The 24,508-nt window shown below is 43.7% G+C and overlaps 1 pseudogene; it reads right to left on the bottom strand.

The window, feature by feature from the left end:
• Window positions 1-4,355: 4,355 nt before the first annotated feature.
• LOC141074994 (cytosol aminopeptidase-like) overlaps window positions 4,356-24,508 on the bottom strand; it is a 43,877-nt pseudogene continuing 23,724 nt past the window's right edge.

Genomic DNA, 24,508 nt, shown 5'->3' on the forward strand with positions numbered 1-24,508 from the left:
TCCCTCGCTGTTCTTTCTTTCCCCTCTTTCTTTCTCTTTCTTTTTTTCTCTCTGTTCTTTTTTTCTATCCCCTCTTTCTTTCTCTGTTCTTTTTTTGTTTCTCTCTGTTCTTTCTTTCTCTCTTTTCCTCAGTACCAGTCAATGTGCCCACAGTACCAGCCACTGTGCCCTCAGTACCAGTCAGTGTGATCAGCAGTGCTAAATGGGTGTGGTTGGGGCGTGGACATGGGTGTGACTAGTTGTGAAATGGGTGTGGTCGGGCGGCCGGTAGCCAATCATCATAGTGGAAGGCATCTGTTTCCATCAACTTTGTTATATGTGGGCACCTCTAGTAAGGTGGGCACGAGATGGCGGGTTCTTGTCACCTGTGCCTCACACAAGTTACTATGAGATGTATTTTATTCCTGCTAAATTTCTTGGCATACTGAAATGTTTTGACCAGTTGGAAGTTGTACAACCTGAGGATTGTGCATGTGTGCACTGCCCGCATGTAGTAATATGTGTCTGTGTGTGTATATATATATATATATATTTACTTACTCCGACCCCTATATAAACCCTGCCCCTCCAACTGCCGTCCACTTTCCCATGCTCCAGTTCCAATCCTGGGGTCTTTTTTGGTCCCCCTTGGTCCTCCACATGCTGAACATCTGGGACATGACTAACATTGCGCAATGTGCGCTTGTTCGTCGCCAGATGCAGCGTCGTGTTCAGTGTGTGAGGAGACGGCGACTTGTCTGTGGCGTTAACCCCTCTGCTGCCGTGCTGGACACAGACTGTGACGAGGAGCGTCTCTTCCTGTGTATCCGGCCACAGGCTGCACATCGGAGGCTGCTTCTTCTATCTGGGGAAGTTCATGAAGCAGAAGCCTCTGTGTGACTCATGTGAAGTAACTTGTCTGACAGGTCATGGGTCCAGGTCAGCAGGTGATTGCAGGCTATTAGCTGGTTTCGATGTTAGGTACAGGTGAGTCAGGACTAGATGTTGGGTGGAAGCCTTCCACTATTTGTAAGACCTCGTACACACGCTGAGTATTTGATGAGTTTTTACCTCAGTATTTATAAGGCCTCGTGCACACGCTGAGTATTTGGTGAGTTTTTCACTCAGTATTTGTAAGGCCTCATGGACACACTGAGCATTTGGGGTTTTTTACCTCAGTATTTGTGAGGCCTCGTGCACACGTTGCGTATTTGCAGAGTTTTTTTACCTCAGTATTTAACCCCTTCCCGCCCCTTGACGCCACGTATGCGTCATGAAAACTAGTGACTTCCCGACCCCGTCACATGACCGGAGGGCCTATGGAGTCTGAACAGCCCGGGGCCCTGGCTACCCTTAATCCACCCCTGTGCATCAGCATTGCTGTGTGTAGCAGAGATCACAGTCTTCTATGAAAGCCAGCCATAAGCCGGTGCTCACAGTAGGATCGTAATGGCAGGTGCAGAGGTCTTCTGCCGACCCCCGGCTGTCACGACAATCCAATTGCGCCCCACGATCACGTGTCGGGTGCATTGATGGTCAAGATGCAATGACGCACTTCTGGCCGGCACGTGTTAAATCCCACCGTTAGTAATGGACAGCGAGATGTAACCGGATAACAGCCACGGGCAGAGCACCACTACACTCAAGGCTGTTAAAGGCACATGGTGACTGATTAAATCTGCCATCATGTGCGGGGAAAAGTTGTGGGTCGGTGTGCAAGCCCGCATCAAAGACAGGCACAAACTTTGACGTAAATGTACGTTAAAGGTCATGAAGGGGTAAATGATCCAGCAGCTCTCAGGAGATTAATTTTCTCCCTATATCTGAATGTTCAATAAGGCGGACAGGGAACATTATATTGCTATTAACGGGCAGATTATTCTTCTAGCACCATTACGTCCATGACACCTTACATGTTAAAAGAGTGTAAAAAAAAAAAAGTACAATAATCATGAATACAAGTCATCGACTGGTACAGGAGGAGAGATAGGACCCTGCCCGTGAGGGATCACTGTTTACAAGGGATGTGTGAGGCTACAATAGGGAGGGTAGAGCTGTTTGTGCAGCAGTATGATGGAACAAGGGTTACTGCAGGTTGTCTGAAGAGGTGGGTCTTTAGGTTTCTTATGAAGGTTCCCATGGTAGGTGAGAATAGATGTTGGGAGACTAACTCACAGCTGTATGGAGGAGACAGGTTGTGGATGGCTTTGTATGCCATGATTGTGGTTTTGAACTGGAGTCTCTGGTCAATCAATGAGGAGCCAGTGAAGGGATTGACAGGGAGAAGAGGTGGGGGAATAGGTGTATTAGTCGGGCAGCAGAGTTTAGGATAGTATTGAGGGATGCAAGTGTGTTAGAAGGGAGGTCACAGAGCAGGAGATTGTAGTCTTTGAGATGGGAGATGATGGGGGCATGCACTATTGTTTTGCAGATTCCTGAACCAAGAATGCATGAATCCAGGAAATATTTTTGAGTTGGAATTGGCAAGAAGTGGAAAGGGCTTGGATATGTTCTTTGAAAGAGAGATGAGAGTCAAGGATAACCCCAAGGCAGCGAGCAAGTGAGATTAGGGAGAGTGAACAGGCGTTGACTTTGATGGCCAGGTTGGTTGGGAGGCGGGTTGAGAGAGATGGGGGAAAGGTGACAAATTCTATTTTGTTCATGTTAAGTTTTAGAAATTTAGCTAAGAAGAAAGATGAAATAGACAGATGTTGGGATTCTGGTAAGCAAGAAGGTGACATCAGGTCCAAAGAGGTAGATCTGTGTGTCATCAGCATAGAGGTGATACTGAAAACCAAAGGTGTAGATTGAGAAGAGCAGGGGTCCTAGAACTGAACCTTTGGGGACATCTATAGATAGGGGGTGATGAGGTGGTGTGCAAGAGGGAGACAATGTCCGGTCTGTTAGGTATGACAAGATCCAAGATAGGGCCAAGTCTGTGATGCCAAGAGATGAGCGAATCTGTAGTAAGGGGGAGTGGTCCACTGTGTCGAAGGCAGAGGACAGGTCTAGGAGGAGGACAGTCGTGTCCCTTGGCTTAGGCAGTTAGTAGGTCATTGGTGACCTTAGTCAGGGCAGTTTCAGTGGAGTGATGCAGCTTGAAGCCAGATTATAAGTGGTCAAAGAGGGAGCAGGAAGAGAGGTGGGAGGACAGTTCAAGATGGACGTGTTGTTCCAGTAGTTTTGAGGCATAGGGGAGAAGTGATGAGTCGATAGCTAGATACAGAGGATGGGTCAAGGGTGGGCGTGATCAAGGCACATATAAAGCATAAGGGGGAAGACCCCAGTTGTTAGTGAGAGGTTGAAGAGGTGGGATGAAGACTGGTGAGGTTTAGTATGAGGTGGGACAGGATCAGTCAAGTGCACAGGTGGCGAGATGTGATCTGGAGAGTAGAGAGGAAAGTTGGTCTTCTATAATGGCAGAGACACTGGTTTTGGAGGAGGAAGGGCTGTAGGCCTGAGCTTTCTCAGATGTTAATTTTCTGCTTGAAGAATTAAGCAAAGTCTGCAGCTGATATGAGAGGAGAGAGAGGGGGTGCTGGGGGATGGAAGAGACAACTGAAACTACTGAATAGCTGATTAGGGTTGCGAGACAGGGAGGATATAAGATATGAGAAGCAGATTTGTTTTGCTGCAGTGAGTGTGGACTTGAAGTTGGCGTTTTCCAAGGAGACAGGTCCCCATTAACTATACAAAAGGAATCTACTGAGAACAAATGCCAGGAAGATCCCTTCCACTAATATATTCAGTAAATCTACATCAGGAGAAAACAGCATCCTGAGTGAGAAACTCCACAACTGCTTTGTAGCGTGACCAGGAGCTGAGCAGATTGATATATAGAAGATTCAGGGAAACCCGTGACTTAATCATTTACACTTTGCGGCCCAGCTCCATACACATATGACTTGCACAGTACATGTACGGCAGATAGTAAAATATACCCAGCTCATGATGAATTGAACCCTTTAAGTCTTTCAACTTGTGGTTTTTGCTGACTTTGTTGCACTAGATTCATCAAAATGGCACATGAGACTCGAGTTTTGAGCATAACCTCAAGCTGTCTTTTTCCTAACTGGTTCTGCGAGTGCTTAAATGGGAAAAGTCGCAGCCAAATAACTGATATATTCACTCCAGGGAGGACTAGAAGAGTAGAATTGTGCCAAATTTTGCAACTTTTTTTTTTTTAAATAGTCGCATTTAATGAATCTGTTTAATTCATCTGGAAAGTCACACTGACATAAAAATCAGAAACCGCTTGGAGGAAAAAAAAAAAGTACAAATAGTTTGATTAATTTGTCACGTCCAAAATGCAATGATGAATCGTGCCTAAAGCGTTCAACACCTATAAAACAAATGTGTGAGATATGACTGGCAGATAAAATTTTTGATTTTTTCTTTATTTTCAGACATTTCTCCACTCAGCACGTAGATGTATTAAAATTGCAGAATCATCTGAAGATGGAGGCGCAGATTCTAGATTTGCTTTGGTCGTGTTAGTAAAAAAAATAAGTGCATAGCAAGGTCATTGCGCTTTAGTTCATTACGTCCACATAGGACGAAGCAGATCCGGTAACTGATGTCCGGATTATTTGGGCTTCTTGTCCTTACTCAGCCGATCGGCGAATTCTACCAGAGTCCTTGTGGGGCGGCCGGACATGCCCTTGCGCAGATAAGGGACCTCATCCTTGTTGGACATGACTCCGGCTATATCCAGGTGAGCCCAGTGCGGGGACGTGACAAACTCCTTCAAGAAAGCCGCGGCCGTACACGCACCCCCAGATCTGCGAGAAGAAAACCTTTCATTAGTTTCTGTGGAGCAAGATACATTACCTCATGTATACTACTGATGTGGAAATTGTAGGTTTATTTTTTTATAAAATCCACATAAAAAGGAAAAAAAAAACCCCAATAATAATAATAATATTCCCATGATAGAAATTGATGACATATCCTGTAGGGGTGCACCCATGTGGTTAGGATCTCACCAATCATTTCTATAGGAATTCCAACAGATGAGCAAATCTGGATCTCCGTTTTGGTGATGGATGGAGGTCTCAGAGGCGGGGGTCGCTCTATGAGATACTTTAGAAACCTACTACAACCACCATATTTACATCCATTACCTGCTGTACTTCCCGACATTATTAAGGTCTGCGAGGGCCGACTCAGTCACTTGTTTAGTGTAATGATCAAAGAGAGGCATTCTCCATACACGATCCCCAGTCACAACGCTGGCCTGGAAGGAACATGAAACATCAGCAGTAAATTCAGCAATGTGGAGGACATCCCACAGGTCTAGAATACATACTTGGTGCCTTCCCACAAAAGGTGCAGGTGTACAGAGTTCTCTCAGGAGCTGAGCCGCCCCCATACAGAACAGATGCTGGCAGTGTTACACAGCTGGCAACTGCCTCTAGTAGCAACAACTGGAGCTAGCTCAGATCGCTGTATGACAGCTGAAATAGTGCTGAATGGGAAGGTGCTGATGGTTTCGTTGGCAGCCAGACACCTTCTGAAGGCCCTCATTGCCTCCATCTTTGTGCTCCTACGCAGCCTTGCCCTATCTTAATAGGCGACTGGTAATTTTTACTATATATTGCTGCAGTATACAGAACAAGTTCAAGTAAAGAAAAACACACCCTGACAGTATGAATTGAATTCCTTTTCCTGATCTGAATCTATTTGGCATTGCTGCAAAATGAAGGAAAAACAATGAAAAATGTTAAGAATTACAATACTGGAAAAGACAAAAAATAAAGCCAAACTGACCATTTTTTTGGTCAACATAACCTCCAAAAAATGCAGTGAAAAATCAAAACGTTGCATGGACCCCATAATTGGGTCAAGGAAAAGAAAGAGAAAAAAAAATCTCGCCATGTGAAAAACAAGCTCTTGCACAGCTATATGAATGGAAGAAATTTTTTTATTCTTTTTATTTATTACAAAAGTTCCAAATGTTTTCTTTAAGACCAAACAAAGGGGGGAGCCCAAACCTATGCAGCTTTGGCACTGTTGTAATTGCACTGACCTGAATAATTGTGTTACAGGTCATTTACTGCACAATGAGCGCTATAAAAAAAAAAATTTAAAAAAAAAGACAAATATAGTACAAAAAGTGAATGGTGTCTTTCAAAACTAGAACACACCCTCCTCTCAACCCAAAAAAAAAAAAAAAATCTCTCGTACAGTTATGTTAGTGGACAAATAAAGAGCTACTGGAATAAGGAAAGGGGGGGAATAAAGTGAAATGAACAATGATTCAGACAGAAGAGCATGTTATGACAAGAAGATAGAAAGTAAAATGTTTCCGACCTCTTGAAGGTGATTCCAAAGCCAAGAAGAATTGGTGAAGACTCCAGTGGCTGCAGATCCCAGGGCTACGTCCATTGCACCTACACAACAATTCCCGGTGAGCCGCGCTCCTCGTGAGAAGACACAGGCAGACATCTACATACAATAACTGCATACAGCTGCAGTACAATCCCACAAAGTGAAACGGATAAAGCCGGGCTCCATCTGCACCAATCACATCCTGGTAGCTGGTTGTGTCTACTGACACTTCTTCCACCATTCATATTCCACCCAATTGCAGCCGCCATAAAGCACAGACCACCAGACAGACAATGCAAAACTAATAAAATATACAGCTAAAGAAAAAACAAACATTATTTCTCTACGACATACATTAATTATATTTTTTTGAAATCCAAATTAAAAGGGTTCTCCAGTTATTACCCATCCATAGGACTGGTGATTAGAGTTGAGCGAATTTGTTCGGGTTCCCTCTTATTCGGCAAGCTATAAGCGCTTACCAAATAAGCTGCAGAGGGAACCCGGCTTCCTGGATCACACCGGCTGAACGGCTCTGCAGCTGCATGTGTCGCGCCTGTGTCAGTCACAGCATGTGACATATGCAGCTGCGGCGGCGATCAGCTGATGGGCAGGCGTGATCCAGGAACCCGGGTTCCCTCTGCAAAGTCGCCCAAGTCTACTGGTGAAATCTTACTGATCGGTAACCGTATTGATCGGCAAAATTGGAACTTTTATCTCTGGTTAAATAGAGCGGCAATGCAGATACCTGACCGCTGCTCTGCTCATCCTATGGGGGGCTGCCCAGTGCTGCACTCGGCTTTTTCTGGCAGCCCAGTAAGAGGAGGTATGGAGCAGTAATCAAGTATCCAATCTGCCACTCAATTTTGTAACTTGAATTTAAAAAAAAAGCTCAATCAGGGACAGTTATTCCCTGGTCAGACCCTCACCGATCAGTAACGGATCATCTATTCTGAGCTGGTGAAGGGGGATGGGGCCTGGCTACACCCGCCCATTAAATTCATCAAAAGTGGGGGGTGATTCTTACTCTACAAGTGTTACTCCAGTCCTGTTTCTTGCGAGGTGCATGGATCCGCACGGCAGTGATAACGAGTTTGGGGCATCCTAAGTGGCGCGCGCCTCTGACGTTGAGACCCCACACTTAATGAATCGGAGCCCATGTGTACATTCTTCCAGCCCCTTCCATCATGTGTACGCAGCTCCCATACCTGTTAATGTCGCTGCATTTACGATCGCTCTTGCATTAAAGTTGTGTGCGTAACACAGAGCGTCCGCCAACAGCAGCCGTCCCTCCGCGTCAGTGTTATCTACCTGTGAGGAAACAGCAGCAGTCATGGATTTACTACTTTGCCATCTATAAAATAAAACAAACTAAATTGCTGTTCAGATCTGATCAGTACAGGGCAAGGGATCAATACTTATTAGAGGAGAACCCTTCATCTTGCGGTTAGATATCTGTATTCTATTGAAATATAGGACTCGCACTTTATCTATAATAGTCACAAAACTGGTGGCATTAGAGAACAATCCGGCTCTATCGTGGTCTATTCTAGAAAGATCCTGCACTGTAATAAATCTAAACCCTGAAGGACTGAATACAGCAATTTATCCACTATTGTGGGATGGGTTTATATTTTGCTCGTGTCCCCCTTCTGTGGAGGCTTCTTGCCTTGTCTTTTCAATTGTAATTTGTTTTTATATATCCATCGAAAAAGTCAATATTTTAATTATGAAGCTGGAATCTCTTCCTATCTGACAGCTACTGACTATTGCAGGAACAGATATAGGTGGTGTATTGAATAGTGAAGTGTCTACCATTATCCTCCTTGGATATATAGGATTAAGCAATACCAGTGTTGCTTTATATAGGAAAAAAATCCCGCTCTCATTGGAGCACCACCATGACAGCCATAAGGAGTCTTCAGCAGACCCCCAGCTGTCATGGCAACCCATTGTGAGACCGCGAGCACCTCGCATTGGAGCCAACAGCCAATTAGAACAGCGCGCTCCTCAGGACGTGAGCTGTGAATGCCGCTGTCAAAAGACTGGCAGCTAAGTTTAACAGGTTAACACCTGTGGACAGAGCTCAGCTCTACACGAGGATGTTAGAGGCAGATGATGGCTGAATAACACAGCCATCATCTGCTGGGAAAGATGCAATCTCAGTTCCTGAGCTCGCATCAAAGACAGGGTGCCGACAGATATCAGTAAGGGGTTAAAAAACAAAAACAATAATATGTTTGGGGGTTCAGTACTGGATTAGTGTAAGGGACTCTATACTAATACTACACAGCACAATGAAAACACTTGCCTTACCGGGGCCCCCAAACACAAGCTACGCCATTGACTATACATGACAAATGTATGGCCACTCCTCAGTGCCACATTGAACTGGATAGCACTACTAACAATGGCTCAGGGTGGCGAGTTTTGAGCTGGTTCTCCATTGTTTGGTGGTGTTGGTACAGAACACTTTCCAGCTTCACACTGACCATGTACATCTAATGGTCCAACCAATCACAGGCCCCGCTACACATTGCCTTGGGTTACAATGAGATAAGAGCATAAACCCAGGGGCCAGATCTCCATTTATATCATGTTTACTAGGGAGCCAAAAGCTGAGGAAACCTAGGGCAAAGCTGATATTTGTATTCGTCACCCTACTAAACTCCTACTAGTCAGGATAATGGCCGTCACCACAGCCGGCAATGGGTGAAGATTACCTGGATGGTCTTCCCCGTTCTTGGCCTTCACCACATCCCCAGGCTTATTAGCTCTGCCGCTGGGCATATGTTCACACAGTGGAGCCAAACCTTACAGGACGAGATTAACACCATCATTAGTTTTACAGAAACATATTACATACAAGATAAAAAGTATCAGACAGGAGTAGAGATGCCATAGAAAACCTAGGACCAATGCTGAGTAACTACAATGGCCGCTGTTTGGGAGCCTCATGGCAACAGGACCAAAGACTTGGCCGACTTCCTACTGTTCTGATAAGCCGCTGCGTGACGGTTGTTTTACTTTGTACCAAATTGATTTTTTTAAGTAATTTACTGCAGAATAATCAAATATAAAAAAAATGTCCTAAAAAGTGGTCCATGGGATGGGACAAGAAAGTAATCCATTATCGCATTTTGCCTGTTTTAAAGTTTATTTTTGTGTGTTTACGTGTCTATTTTTCTGTTTTTGCTGTCCCCGCCATTGTTGCCAGAGTTTGGGTGGTTTCGTGGAGTTTTTGTCCGATTCATCAATGGATTTAAAAAGAAAAAAATGCAGGTCAGCTATCTACTCCAATCTCCCTCTTCAGTTTTTTTTTTCTTTTAGAGAAACTTCACAAAAAAAAGTGCCACAATTCTGGGCAATTCTCCCCCCCTCCATGGAAGACAAAAAGCAATTTTAGAGAACTTTTTATATGTCACACTTAAACGCTTTAAGTTTTGATCAGTGAGGGTATGCGAATTTAGCACCCCCCCCACTGATCCATAAAACAAAAAGGTCAGGGGCACTATAATCAGAATTGTGCCCTTTTAGCTCATTTTTGGAGGGGCAGGGTTAGCATTGTATATGCTCACAAAAGTATATAAGTGGTCTGCGAAGGTTTCAGCACTCCGACACCATTAATCAAAACAGTTGATGTGTCGGAAGTTACCGTACTTAAATTGGGAGGGGAAAACATTTACAGCCAGATTTTTAAAAATTGTTCCACTGCATTTAAAACAAAATTAATTTTCAAATATTCCACAAATTTGTGTACACAGCTCATACCACGGTATGTGGTTCAATTGGTGGCATAAAAGTAAAAGTGAATAAAACTGTCATTTTCATATAGCCTTTATATAACTAAAATTGAAAGATAAATACTGTATTATTTTGCACTACACTCTAGGTTTAGAGAGCACAAAATAGGAAAAACATTTTTCCTACTAACTAAAACTTCCCGGGTAAAATGGAGAGGTCATGATCACTAATTTTAATGCACTAGGGTAGAATAGGAATGTAATAGATCAATTGTTAATGTGTATTATACACACACAGATCTGCTACGTATAGACACAGCTCTGAAACATTTGCTCATTTATAGATGCACACAGCTCTGCTACATTTGCACATTTATAGATGCACACAGCTCTGCTACATTTCCACATTTATAGATGGAAAACAGCAAAAGAGCAAAAAGGTTTACCCGTACAGGCCTCCAGACAAATGCACCATCAGGATGCAGTGGACCCATACAATTAACCCCTTCATGACCCAGCCTATTTTGACCTTAGCGACCTGGCCATTTTTGACAATATTGACCAGTGTCCCTTTATGAGGTAATAACTCAGGAACGCTTCAACGGATCCTAGCGATTCTGAGAATGTTTTTTCGTGACATATTGGGCTTCATGTTAGTGGTAAACTTAGGTCGATAATGTTTGCATTTATTTGTGAAAAAAACGGAAATTTGGCGAAAACTTTGAAAATGTTGCAATTTTCACATTTTGAATTTTTATTCTGTTAAACCAGAGAGTTATGTGACACAAAATAGTTAATAAATAACATTTCCCACATGTCTACTTTACATCAGCACAATTTCGGAAACAAATTTTTTTTTTGTTGGGAAGTTATAAGGGTTAAAAGTGGACCAGCGATTTCTCATTTTTACAACAAAATTTACAAAACCATTTTTTTTAGGGACCACCTCACATTTGAAGTCACTTTGAGGGGTTTATATGGCAGAAAATACCCAAAAGTGACACCATTCTAAAAACTGCACCCCTCAAGCTACTCAAAACTACATTCAAGAAGATTATTAACCCTTCAGGTGCTTCACAGCAACTAAAGCAATGTGGAAGGAAAAAATGAACATTTTAATTTTTCCAACAAAAATTTTCTTTTAGCATCAATTTTTTCATTTTCACAAGGGCAACAGGATAAAATGGATCCTAAAATTTGTTGGGCAATTTCTCCTGAGTACACCGATACCTCATATGTGGTCATAAACCACTGTTTGGGCGCATGGCAGGGCTCAGAAGGGAAGGAGCGCCATTTGACTTTTTGAATGGAAAATATACTGTAATATTTAGCGGTTGCCATGTCGCGTTTGGAGTGTCCCTGTGTGCCTAAACACTGGTGCTCCCCCACAAGTGACCCCATTTTGGAAACTAGACCCTCCAAGGAACTTATCTACAGTCATGGCCAAAAGTTTTGAGAATGACACAAATATTATATTTTCACATGATCTGCTGCCCTCTGGTTTTTATGTGTGTTTGTCAGATGTTTTTATCACATACAGAAATATAATTGCAGTCATATTATGAGTAGCAAAAGGTTATATTGACAGTTAGAATGAGTTAATGCAGCAAGTCAATATTTGCAGTGTTGACCCTTCTTCTTCAGGACCTCAGCAATTCTCCCTGGCATGCTCTCAATCAACTTCTGGATCAAATCCTGACTGATAGCAGTCCATTCTTGCAAAATCAATGCTTTTATTTTGTCTGAATTTGAAGGTTTTTGTTTGTCCACCCGTCTCTTGATGATTGACCACAAGTTCTCAATGGGATTAAGATCTGGGGAGTTTCCAGGCCATGGTCCCAAAATCTCTATGTTTTGTTCTCTGAGTCATTTAGTTATCACCTTTGCTTTATGGCAAGGTACTCCATGTTGAAAAAGGCATTGTTGATCGCCAAACTGCTCTTGGACGGTTGGGAGAAGTTGCTCTTGGAGGACATTCTGGTACCATTCTTTATTCATGGCTGTGTTTTTAGGCAAGACTGAGAGAGAGCCCATTCCCTTGGCTGAGAAGCAACCCCACACATGAATGGTTTCAGGATGCTTGACAGTTGGCATGAGACAAGACTGGTGGTAGCGCTCACCTGGTCTTCTCCGAATAAGCCGTTTTCCAGACGTCCCAAACAATCGAAAAGGGGATTCATCAGAGAAAATGACTTTACCCCAGTCCTCAGCAGTCCACTCCCTGTACCTCTTATAAAGAAGCAACCGAAAAAACAGTGCATAGACATCCAAAATAGGTAGAAATAACATGAATCTTTATTAAGGACACAGATAAAAATTGGCATGACAGAAGTGACACAAGCAGAACGCACAGAGGTACAGAGATTCCCTAAGGTATATCAATATGGTATAATGTATCTCCATTAGTGGTATATACAAGCCGACTAGTCATAGTGAAATAAAGGGTAAAATCCCCAGACCGTCAGGCAACCCCAAAGAAGGGGGTTATGAGAGATCAAAATACAAACATAATACTCATACCTAAGGGGGCACTGGACCACCGGCGCAAGGAAAACAGCCCAACGTACGTTTCGGAAGCTACACCGCTTCCTTCCTCAGGGGGTGTGTCATAAAAGGCCACCGGGTGTACTATAAATAGGGGTCCAAATAAACCTGAGCGCCAATCAGGGGAGCGACCAACCACCCACCCACCAACACGTCCGGGCTGGCGCTGACAATACACGGGGCCCCGTGACGTCAGACGCCAGACCACGGGCGGATGGGGGTGGAGTTAGGCGCGCGTCACCCGCGCATGCGCAGACGGCCACAAAATGGTCGCGGCCATCTTGACTGGGGGCATAATAGATGGCAAACAGAAAAATATGATATCTAACATAGTATTTGACCAAAAAAGAGCGCCAAATGTTTTACCAGTATCTAGTGCATCACATAGCGACTATATTAGGCACCATGGATAAGTATCCAATAGCATAGGTGGATAAGGTAACCGCACATGCGCAAATGACCATAAAAAATTTATATACGGCCATCAAAGATGGAAACACACCTAATAGTAAGCGTAAAAAATACCAATGTATTTATATGAAAATTTATAGATTGTTACAAAGCATCAAAAATGATTAAACACGAGGGTTATAAGGATATAGGGTAACCCAACGTATTCCAGTCCTATACAGGTTTATGACAACAATATATATACCCCATGCATTAGTTTAGTCAAAAATTATAGCCATAAAAATGTACATAGTCCTATTATAATCTAAATGGAATAAGTTAGCCCAAAAATAATGCCATTACAATGAAATATAAAGAATAATCTCTATCAGCCGCATTATTATGCATTGCCCCCATATATATAACTACATATGCTTGTAAATAGAGGTGTATACAGCCATATATCAATGATCACCACATAGAAGTCCACCCATAAAAAATGGAAAAAAAATGGGCAACAAAGAGAACACATCTTCATCTTCTTGTATAGGAGAATGTTGATATATTCATAGAAGAGACGATCATATTTATCCAAAGCCTCCAGAAGATATTTCGGACCCAGACAACCCAACCAAAAAGATGCCAAATCTAAAAGACTAAAATAAAACAAAGTTAAAAAAGTTAAAAAAGACACAACAAATGTCACTCCAGAAGTGTAACAGTACCACAACGGGGGAATAGGTGGAGGAGAAGAGGGAAAGATAAAAGGAAAACTCACAAAAATGGAACGAATGAAAGACATTCGTTAAGGCCATGTGGATGGACTGTTTTCAATTTCCAAATCCATTTAGCTTCTAATTGACTCAATCTTTTAGAGAGACCCCCACCTCGAATATCAATTTTCAGGGCCTCAATGCCCCATACCATAAGTGAGGTGGAATCACAGCCATGGTGCTCCTTGAAATGTCTAGGTATAGTCCTCAGGGTGGAAGCATCCGTGTGGCCACGAGCCGCCTGAATCCCCAACACGTGCTCCCTGACTCGGACCTTGAATTGTCGCGTAGTAAGGCCTACATAAATAAGGCCACAGGGACACGTAGCATAGTATATGACATACCTAGTCGTACAGGTAATGCGTTGTCTAATACTGAAGACCTGATCTCCACTCGAATTGTTAAATTCAGTACACCGCATAATGTTGGGGCAGGCGACACAGTGGCCACACGGATAACAACCAACCCCGGGAATGTGACCATCCAGAAAGGTAGTTTTAGAGCCCACAGCGTAGTGGCTCATAACCAGATGATCCCTTAAGTTTCTAGACCGTCGGAACGCCATGGCTGGTCTCTCTGTTGTGATCCTGTTAATGACCGGGTCAATGCGGAGGATAGGCCATGCTTTATCAAGGGCAGAACGAACAGCCTCTGATCTAGAGCTAAAAGTAGTAATAAACCTAACAGTTTGGTTACCCCTAGATGTATTGGACATCCCTGATCTATATAATAAATCCTGCCTAGTAGCATGCTTAGCTCGATTGAAAGCAATTTTGATGGATCTCCGGCTATATCCACGTTCTAGAAATCGTTGACGAAGCTCATCCGCCCGATGAAAGAATGTCTCATCTGTAGAACAGATACGGCGCAGTCGTAAAAATTGACCGATGGGTACCGCCTTAATGACATGTCTCGGATGTGCGGATGAGGCGTGCAGCAAGGAATTTGTCGCCGTAATCTTTCTAAATATGTCTGTTTGCACCATCCCATAGGGGTCCCTCCTTACGGTAACGTCCAAAAAGTCCAATTCATTAGCATCAGATGTGAACGTAAGTATAATATTACGGTCATTGTTGTTCAATTTTGAGATAAGCTGCGCAAGGTCGACGGAGCTGCCTTGCCAGATGAAGAATATATCATCAATGTACCGCGTCCAAAGGGGGACACGGCACATTGACGCATCCTCATCTGACAAAAAGAGGTCCCTCTCCCACAGCTCCAGGAATAGGCCAGCATAGGTGGGCGCAAAGGCCGCACCCATGGCGGTCCCCTGGAGCTGGAGGTAGACCTGTTATAGAAAATTGACCTATAACCCCCTCTCATACTTATCTCAGCTGGAAACAATTCTGAAAAGATCTCTACGGGATGGCGTTATCACCAAACCATTATTTTCAGCATTAATGGTTCCTGAACCCACGATCCCAACTCTGTATCTGCTCCCTAAGATACATAAGAGCTCCTCGGTGCCACCCGGACGACCTATAGTGTCGGGACGTGGCAACTTTCTGGAAAATATAAACAAATGGATAGATTACCACCTGCAACCTCTTGTTATGAGCCTCCCTTCCTTCCTCCGTGACACTGGGGATCTGCTGCGCAGGGTCAACAGACTCTGCCTTGAGGGTGACACTCTTCTAGTTTCAGCAGATGTGGAGTCCCTATATACTAACATCAGACATTCGGATGGCCTGAGAGCCGTGAAATTCTTTTTGGAGACTTCTCCTTTGGCTCCCAGGCTTAGGGACCTTCTGCTGGAACTATTAGAGTTCACCCTCACGCACAATTTTTTTGTGTTCAAGGGGTCCTTCTACCTCCAGCTCCAGGGGACCGCCATGGGTGCGGCCTTTGCGCCCACCTATGCTGGCCTATTCCTGGGGCTGTGGGAGAGGGACCTCTTTTTGTCAGATGAGGATGCGTCAATGTGCCGTGTCCCCCTTTGGACGCGGTACATTGATGATATATTCTTCATCTGGCAAGGCAGCTCCGTCGACCTTGCGCAGCTTATCTCAAAATTGAACAGCAATGACCGTAATATTATACTTACGTTCACATCTGATGCTAATGAATTGGACTTTTTGGACATTACCGTAAGGAGGGACCCCTATGGGATGGTGCAAACAGACATATTTAGAAAGATTACGGCGACAAATTCCTTGCTGCACGCCTCATCCGCACATCCATGACATGTCATTAAGGCGGTACCCATCGGTCAATTTTTACGACTGCGCCGTATCTGTTCTACAGATGAGACATTCTTTCATCGGGCGGATGAGCTTCGTCAACGATTTCTAGAACGTGGATATAGCCGGAGAGCCATCAAAATTGCTTTCAATCGAGCTAAGCATGCTACTAGGCAGGATTTATTATATAGATCAGGGATGTCCAATACATCTAGGGGTAACCAAACTGTTAGGTTTATTACTACTTTTAGCTCTAGATCAGAGGCTGTTCGTTCTGCCCTTGATAAAGCATGGCCTATCCTCCGCATTGACCCGGTCATTAACAGGATCACAACAGAGAGACCAGCCATGGCGTTCCGACGGTCTAGAAACTTAAGGGATCATCTGGTTATGAGCCACTACGCTGTGGGCTCTAAAACTACCTTTCTGGATGGTCACATTCCCGGGGTTGGTTGTTATCCGTGTGGCCACTGTGTCGCCTGCCCCAACATTATGCGGTGTACTGAATTTAACAATTCGAGTGGAGATCAGGTCTTCAGTATTAGACAACGCATTACCTGTACGACTAGGTATGTCGTATACTATGCTACGTGTCCCTGTGGCCTTATTTATGTAGGCCTTACTACGCGACAATTCAAGGTCCGAGTCAGGGAGCACGTGTTGGGGATTCAGGCGGCTCGTGGCCACACGGATGCTTCCACCCTGAGGACTATACCTAGACATTTCAAGGAGCACCATGGCTGTGATTCCACCTCACTTATGGTATGGGGCATTGAGGCCCTGAAAATTGATATTCGAGGTGGGGGTCTCTCTAAAAGATTGAGTCAATTAGAAGCTAAATGGATTTGGAAATTGAAAACAGTCCATCCATATGGCCTTAACGAATGTCTTTCATTCGTTCCATTTTTGTGAGTTTTCCATTTATCTTTCCCTCTTCTCCTCCACCTATTCCCCCGTTGTGGTACTGTTACACTTCTGGAGTGCCATTTGTTGTGTCTTTTTTAACTTTGTTTTATTTTAGTCTTTTAGATTTGGCATCTTTTTGGTTGGGTTGTCTGGGTCCGAAATATCTTCTGGAGGCTTTGGATAAATATGATCGTCTCTTCTATGAATATATCAACATTCTCCTATACAAGAAGATGAAGATGTGTTCTCTTTGTTGCCCATTTTTTTTCCATTTTTTATGGGTGGACTTCTATGTGGTGATCATTGATATATGGCTGTATACACCTCTATTTACAAGCATATGTAGTTATATATATGGGGGCAATGCATAATAATGCGGCTGATAGAGATTATTCTTTATATTTCATTGTAATGGCATTATTTTTGGGCTAACTTATTCCATTTAGATTATAATAGGACTATGTACATTTTTATGGCTATAATTTTTGACTAAACTAATGCATGGGGTATATATATTGTTGTCATAAACCTGTATAGGACTGGAATACGTTGGGTTACCCTATATCCTTATAACCCTTGTGTTTAATCATTTTTTATGCTTTGTAACAATCTATAAATTTTCATATAAATACATTGGTATTTTTTACGCTTACTATTAGGTGTGTTTCCATCTTTGATGGCCGTATATAAATTTTTTATGGTCATTTGCGCATGTGCGGTTACCTTATCCACCTATGCTATTGGATACTTATCCATGGTGCCTAATATAGTCGCTATGTGATGCACTAGATACTGGTAAAACATTTGGCGCTCTTTTTTGGTCAAATACTACGTTAGATATCATATTTTTCTGTTTGCCATCTATTATGCCCCCAGTCAAGATGGCCATCTATTATGCCCCCTTTTGGAAACTAGACCCCCAAGGAGCTTATCTAGATGTGTAGTGAGCACTTTGAACCCCCAAGTGCTTCACAGAAGTTTATAAACGCAGAGCCATGAAAATAAAAAATCATTTTTTTTTCCTCAAAATGATTTTTTTAGCCCGATATTTTTTATTTTCACAAGGGTAACAGGATAAATTGGACCCCTAAAGTTGCTGTTCAGTTTGTCCTGAGTACGCTGGCACCCCATATGTGGGGGGGGGGAACCACTGTTTGGGCGCACGGCAGGGCTCAGAAGGGAAGGAGCGCCATTTGACTTTTTGAATGGAAAATTAGCTCCAATCGTTAGCGGACACCATGTCGTGTTTGGAGAGGCCCTGTCTGCCTACACTTTGGAGCTCCCCCACAAATCACCCCATTTTGGAAACTAGACCCCCTAATGAAGTTATCTAGATGCATAGTGAGCACTTTGAACCCCCCAGGTGCTTTACAGAAGTGTATAACGCAGAGCTGTGTAAATAAAAATATTTTTTTTTCCTCAAAAATTTTTTGATTTTTTGATTTGATTTTTTAGCCCGCTATTTTTTATTTTCACAATAGTAACAGGAGAAATTGGACACCAAAAGTTGTTGTCCGGTTTGTCCTGAGTACGCTGGTACCCAATATGTGGGGAGGGACCACTGTTTGGGCACATGTCGGGGCTTGGAAGGGAAGTAGTGACGTTTTGAAATACTGACTTGATGGAATAGTCTGCGGGCATCATGTTACGTTTGCAGAGCCTCTGATGTGCCTAAACAGTGGAAACCCCCCACAAGTGACCCCATTTTGGAAACTAGACCACCCAAGGAACTTATCTAGATGTGTGGTGAGCACTTTGAACCCCCAAATGCTTCACCGAAGTTTATAACTCAGAGCCGTGAAAATAAAAAAAATCATTTTTTTTTTCACAAAAATCATTTTTTTAGCCCCCAATTTCTTATTTTCCCAAGGGTAACAGGAGAAATTAGACCCCGAAAGTTGTTGTGCAATTTTTCCTGAGTACGCTGATACCCATATGTGGGGGGTAAACAACTGTTTGGGCACACGTCGGGGCTCGGAATGGAGAGAGCGCTGTTTGACATTTTGAACGCAAAATTGGCTGGAATAAATCGTGGCGCCATGTCGCGTTCGGAGACCCCGTGATGTGCCTAAACAGTGGAAACCCCTCAATTCTAACTCCAACTCTAACCCCAACACACCCCTAACCCTAATCCCAACCATAACCCTAACCACAACCCTAACGCCAACACACCCCTAACCCTAATCCCAACTCTAACCCTAACTACAAGCCTAACCCTAATCCCAGCCCTAACCCTAATTCCAACCCTAACCCTAATTTTAACCCTAATTCCAACCCTAACCCTAATTCTAGCCCTAACCATAACCCTAATTCCAACCCTAACCCTAATTCCAACCCTAACCCTAATTCTAACCCTAATTCTAGCCCTAACTATAACCCTAATTACAACCCTAACCCTAGTTCGAACCCTAAATGGAAAAAAAAAATATTTTTTTTATTTTATTATTTGCGCCTGGCTATGGGGGTGATAAAAGGGGGGTGTATTTACTTTTTTTTCATTTTGATCACTGTGAGAGTGTATCACAGTGATCAAAATGAAAAATGAACGGGCAGCCGGCAAATTCATGGGCGCCGCCATCTTGAACAATGGCAGGCGCACTGCGCATGCGCCCGCCATTTTCCAAGATGGCGGGCCGCTGGGAGCCACGGCGGGACACCGGGAGCACCATCAGAGGTCCCAGGGGGGATCGGAAGGTGGGAGGGAGCGATAGGAAGGGGAGGGGGAGCAGATGATGACGGCGGCGGCAACCGGTTGTTTCATCGGTATTCTTGCACCTGTGTTGCCATCTTAACCCCTTCACGACCCATGACGCCTACGTAGGCGTCATGAAAAGTCGTGCCCAAACGACCTATGACGCCTACGTAGGAGTCATGCTATAAATAGCCCCCCTGCGGGTCGGGTGACCGGGGTCAGTCGGTGTGGGGGGGGGTCGGGTGTCGGTGTCCAGCCATGTCCGATGCTATTGCAGCATCTGCCATGGCTGGATTGTAATATTTCACCAAATTTCATTGGTGAAATATTACAAATCGCTGATTGGCTGTTAAAAGTGAAACAGCCAATCAGAGCGATCGTAGGCACGTGGGGGTTAAGCCACGCCCCCTGGGATTAACCGTAGAGTGTCCTCCGTGTGCGGGTCGAGTGACCTTTCAGTGACCCCGGTCACCCGACCCGCAGGGGGGCTATTTATAGCATGACGCATACATAGGCGTCATAGGTCGTTTGGGCACGACTTTTCATGACGCCTACGTAGGCGTCATGGGTCGTGAAGGGGTTAAGATGGCAACACAGGTGCAAGAATACCGATGAAACAACCGGTTGCCGCCGCCGTCATCATCTGCTCCCCCTCCCCTTCCTATCGCTCCTTCCCACCTTCCGATCCCCCCTGGGACCTCCGATGGTGCTCCCGGTGTCCCGCCGTGGCTCCCAGCGGCCCGCCATCTTGGAAAATGGCGGGCGCATGCGCAGTGCGCCTGCCATTGTTCAAGATGGCGGCGCCCATGAATTTGCCGGCTGCCCGTTCATTTTTCATTTTGATCACTGTGATACACTCTCACAGTGATCAAAATGAAAAAAAAGTAAATACACCCCCCTTTTATCACCCCCATAGCCAGGCGCAAATAATAAAATAAAAAAAATATTTTTTTTTCCATTTAGGGTTCGAACTAGGGTTAGGGTTGTAATTAGGGTTATAGTTAGGGCTAGAATTAGGGTTAGAATTAGGGTTAGGGTTGGAATTAGGGTTAGGGTTAGGGCTAGAATTAGGGTTAGGGTTGGAATTAGGGTTAAAATTAGGGTTGGAATTAGGGTTAGGGCTGGGATTAGGGTTAGGCTTGTAGTTAGGGTTAGAGTTGGGATTAGGGTTAGGGGTGTGTTGGTGTTAGGGTTGTGGTTAGGGTTATGGTTGGGATTAGGGTTAGGGGTGTGTTGGGGTTAGAGTTGGAGTTAGAATTGAGGGGTTTCCACTGTTTAGGCACATCACGGGGTCTCCGAACGACATGGCGCCACGATTTATTCCAGCCAATTTTGCGTTCAAAATGTCAAACAGCGCTCTCTCCATTCCGAGCCCCGACGTGTGCCCAAACAGTTGTTTACCCCCCACATATGGGTATCAGCGTACTCAGGAAAAATTGCACAACAACTTTCGGGGTCGTGAACGGGTTAAGATGGCAACACAGGTGCAAGAATACCGATGAAACAACCGCTCGCAGCCTACCAATACATGGAGGGGGCGGTTGCCTGGTATGTTAATGCACAACAAAACACTTGTATGCGGCGCTGTTCACACTATGGCCATGCACAGCATCCAGGCCAGCCTAGTAGAGACACCCTTCTATGAGCTCAGGCGGGCTGGCCCAGCGCTATCAAAATGCATGCCATGTGAACAGACACCGCAGTTTACAAGACCAAATGGGCCCAACTGCACCCTGAATAAAAAGTGCAAAAAACACATTAAAAAATGTGGAGCATTGGCTGACATTTTGGCCAAAATACGCGAGCCCGTAACCTGCGTCAAAAATCTCCACGTTTACGGGTACCCAACACTAAATCCTAAGCTGATATTTTGGCCATCTTAATTATATGGGTCCACTGCATCCTGACTGCATTTGTCTGGATGCCTGGACGGGTAAACCTTTTTGCTCTTTTGCTGTTTTCTATTATTGGTGGATTTTCAAGTCTGTGCCGTATCACATTTATAGATGCACACAGCTCGCTACATTTGCACATTTATAGTTGCACACAGCTCTGCTACATTTCCACATTTATAGTTGCACACAGCTCTGCTACATTTGCTCATTTATTGATGCACACAGCTCACTACATTTGCACATTTATAGTTGCACACAGTTCTGCTACATTTCCACATTTATAGATGCACACAGCTTGCTACATTTGCACATTTATAGTTGCACACAGCTCTGCTACATTTCCACATTTATAGTTGCACACAGCTCTGCTACATTTGCACATTTATAGATGCACACAGCTCACTACATTTGCACATTTATAGTTGCACACAGCTCTGCTACATTTCCACATTTATAGTTGCACACAGCTCTGCTACATGGGCACATTTATAGATGCACACAGCTCTGCTACATTTGCACATTTATAGATGCACACAGCTCGGCTACATTTCCACATTTATAGATGCACACAGCTCTGCTACATTTCCACATTTATAGATGCACACAGCTCTGCTACATTTGCACATTTATAGATGCACACTGCTCGCTACATTTGCACATTTATAGACACACAGTGATTGGAAAGGATGCGGTGTCTAGTAATGGGCAGTCTGACTCTTTCGGGTGACCTGGATAATTTGGCTTCGCTCAAAGAGAGCAGGCTCCTTTGGATCCCAATTAAATGTGAGATCACCCTAGAGGACACATACACACATTTAAAATGGACTTTATACTGCCGAAACCCCGCAAACGTGTAGCCAACCAATACAACTGCTGGCAGGGTTTCAGCCACCAAACACTGTAATTTTACCCCCAGTGAGAGCCATTCAGAGACTTCAGGTGGCCCTCACTGGGATGCTGGCTCTCTTCGTTCACAGAGCCAGTTCTTTGTACGGGGTCGCTCGTGAACCACTAGAGTTTGCGTTCTCCTCCATCACAGGAAGCTTCCTCCGGAATTTAAGACACACACTTTTTAGTAGTAAGTTTTTCTTACTAAAAAGTGCATCTGATAATTTTTGAGGATAACCACACTTACTTACCAATGAGGTTAATGGGTAATTTGAGAGTCGCAGCAGTCAAGATGGCAGAACAGACCGTCGCTGCACCACCCATATCCGCTCTCATTGCATCCATTCCAGATGATGGCTTCAAGGAAATCCCACCACTTAGAAAAAGAGACATTTTGGGGTCAGTGGTACTTTCAACAAGGCACAAAATGCTCTGTAGTTTTAGTCTGCACATATTCATCAGGAGGATGTGCGCCCAGCTGATAGTTGCTGCCCGGGGCAGGGACTGTGCTAGTAGTAATATATTGCTTCCATCATCTAGGTACACACAAGTAAAAAAAACCTCCATACTGTCCAATAGTAGTCAGCAAGTGTTTTCAAAGGTTGTGCAACCCAATGTCATACCGTACGTGATGTGTCTCTGACCTGTCAAAAGTGACTCCTTTCCCCACAAACACAAGAGGAGGCTCGTTAGGCTCACGGCTGCCAGTATAATGGATTTCCAGGAACATCGGCGGCTCATCAGATCCTTTGGCCACACTTAAAAACGCTCCCATTTGTTGCTCTTCTATCCAGGACTTTGATCTAGGAAACCAAAGTGGAAGCATATCACTGCATGGCATACAGTCGCTGTAACTATAGTCTACTGGTTAAAAAAAATGCAACATTGTATGTATTCAAATAACCAAAATTCAGTCCTAGTTACAAGAGTTCTAAATTGCACAAAAAAAGCCCAAAAAAGAAAAAACTCAAAACATGAAATACATACAAGAAAGGTATACTGCAGAGAATGATGGGGTGGTTGTATTAATACATTTAGAATATCCCCTGGAAGAAGCATTTCTTGCGAAACACTTCATCTCACATCTCATCCTTTCTGCAATATTTACAGCAGATATGTCCGCAGTCTTACCTAGTGAGCACCTTAACCCCGTCCCCCAATGCTCCAGTCTTCTGTTGAATTATCTCAGCAAACTTTGACGGAGTCACATAATTCGCTGGAGATTCCATCAAGTAACGAGCCAAGTTCTGCCCCTTCGCGTAGGAAACTCCTTTTTGCCAGGCATCTAGTTCTTCACTAAATAGAACAAATCATTCTGGGTAAACACACTGCAGGCTAGATACAAAGATGATTTTTTTTCCAACTTTATGGAAGCCGTCCACAGATTTTCTAATATGCAGCAAATACGCAAAAAAAGGGAAGAAAAAAAAAAAGATACAATAACAAAAGATGTACCTGTGTAAGAGTAAGATTGCAACCGCATTCTCCACATCACCACTAATACTATACAACTGAAGTACTAATCTGCCACCAATATTTCCTTATTTTTACATTAGGACGATTTCCAATGTATACTTATTATATTGTTATCCCAATATTTGTGCCATATGTACAATAATGTGACAATTTTGCTGAATGTTATCACATTTGCACACACACAAAAAACAAAAAACAAAAATACGGGAAAATAACCAAGGAGTATATACTTTTAGGCTATGTGCCCACGCTAGCGTTTTTAAACGCTCAGGAAAAGGATCCCCTTTCCCAGAAAACGCGCGTCTTTTTCCACGATTTTTGACGCGTTTTTGACGTGTTTTTTGACACGCGATTTCTGGGATCATTGGGGATGGCTAAAAACGCTGAGCAATGCGGGAATTAATGAGCATGCTGCGTTTTTAGCCGCTAAGCAATTCCTGAGCGGTTAAAAACGCATGCATTGGCACAAAAAGCCAAAAATGCATGCAAATGAATTAGAAGCATCTTGTAAGCATTTCTGCAGCGTCTGAGCCGGCACAAACGCTGCGGAAACGCATACAAAAATGCAACGTGGGCACCCAGCCTTAAAATGTTTAATTATTATTATTATTATTATTATTAATGTTAAAATTGACACAACAAAAGAAGAACAAAGGAACTACTGGACAGTCAATAGTGGGGACGCTATAAAGTACCGGTGACATGAGGTAGT

Source organism: Dendrobates tinctorius, unplaced genomic scaffold, assembly GCF_039654945.1.
Source record: "Dendrobates tinctorius isolate UK_male_01 unplaced genomic scaffold, ASM3965494v1 ptg000347l, whole genome shotgun sequence".
In the NCBI taxonomy this organism is placed as follows: Eukaryota; Metazoa; Chordata; class Amphibia; order Anura; family Dendrobatidae; genus Dendrobates; species Dendrobates tinctorius.